This window comes from Propithecus coquereli, unplaced genomic scaffold, assembly GCF_000956105.1.
Source record: "Propithecus coquereli isolate 6110/MARCELLA unplaced genomic scaffold, Pcoq_1.0 Scaffold2806, whole genome shotgun sequence".
In the NCBI taxonomy this organism is placed as follows: Eukaryota; Metazoa; Chordata; class Mammalia; order Primates; family Indriidae; genus Propithecus; species Propithecus coquereli.
Window position 1 is genome coordinate 11,743 of NW_012148404.1, and position 1,590 is coordinate 13,332.

Below are 1,590 nucleotides of genomic sequence, written 5' to 3' on the forward strand. Positions count from 1 at the left end.
TTCAAAAAATCTAAAATTATTTCAATGCAAAAAGTATACTTTAAATGTAATTAAAACTCTCCAGGGAATGGGCAGAACTGATCATTGTATTGCACACCACTTAAAAAAAAAAAAAAACAGCCTCTGATTTGTCAATATAAAAAAATATCCTCTCAGAGGAGGAGGGCACTTTCGTGTGACAGCAACTTCACTTCTAAGGGATCCGAGGTTGGGATTGACGACTCTAGCCATGCTTGCTGCTACCTGTAATAAGATCAGCAGCACCAGCCTGTCTCCCTCCTTCCTCTCTGACAGTTCTTCTTCCTTCTGCAAAGGCTTCCACCCCTGGAAACCCTCCTTGTCCTCTGTCTCTGGCAACTGCAACGTAGTGGGTTCCTGTCTCTCAAGCTTTGGCGTGTTGGGGCCTCCAGGAACCGTGGCTCATGCTCAGTAGCAGCGGGCCCTGGTGTGCAACTCATTCAGCTGCCATGGCTCACCTGGCTCCAGAGGCTTGCCTTACTCCAGTGCCTTCTCCCTTACCTCCAGTAGTGTACTGGCCGCCACACAGTTCGCCCTGCGCCAATGACTACTCTGTGTTCCAGGCCTCCCGCAGAACCCGGGACAGTGGCGGCAGTGGTAGCGCCTCAGCGGCGTTGCAGCACTGCTCCCACCAGTCCATATTCATTTCCAAGGTGCACACCTTGGTGGACGGGCTGCAGGGCATCTACCCACATAGGCGTGCTGCACGAATCTTGGTTCAAACACGTGAGCCTGGACCTGGGTGCCACAGGCAAACTGGGCTCGGCAGCACCTCCGGCAGGTGGGATGTGGGTGCCGTCTGGATGGACTTGCAGAACCCGAATGGCGCAGCAACGCTGCTGTCCAGCTCGCTGCATCCCGCCACGGGGGGTGGGGCTCCAAACCTCGCTACACGGGCTGCTGGGAGGCTACAACTTCAATTACTCAGGCCCGAGTCACTTGGCCTTCAGCAGCAGCACCTCCTCACACCTGCTCAGCCTCTTGGGGCAGAACCTCATGGAGTGCCTTGAGCCCCTGCTGCCAAGCTCCCATCCAGAGTCGGCCCTGTCCTCACTGGCCAGCGCAGGGAATTACTATGCTGAGCTCTGGGCCACTGGCGCAGCTGGGAGGCTCCAGCACTCCTCCGCTCACAACTCAGGCTGCGCCACCTGCCACTGCCCCAACTGCCAGAAGGCACAGAGGCTGGGCCTGGCGTGGGTGAGCCTGGGGCGCAAAAGCCTGCACAGCTGCCACATCCCAGGTTGCAGCATAGCATACGGCAAGACGTCCCCCCTCAAGGCACACCTGTGCTGGCACACAGGCAACTGGCCCTTTGTGTGCAACTGGACTTTCTGTGGCAAGCACTTCGCACACTCCCACGAGTTGCAGCAGCACCTACGGACCCACACCAGCGAGAAGCACTTCATCACAGTAACCACTTCAGCAAGCACGTGAAGAGGCGGAGGCGGCAGTGGCTTGGCAGGCTCCCTTGTCCTTGCTCCAGCAGCTGCAAGGACAGGGACACTGACGGCAAGCCTGGGCAGCCCTCTCAGCCACTCCCCAGGGCTGCTGCGGCCCCCCAAGCCTGGGCAC

General features: G+C 57.8%; 1 pseudogene; it reads left to right on the plus strand.

Moving 5' to 3' along the window:
• Positions 1-467: 467 nt before the first annotated feature.
• LOC105813500 lies at positions 468-1,452 on the plus strand (annotated as a pseudogene).
• Positions 1,453-1,590: the final 138 nt, after the last annotated feature.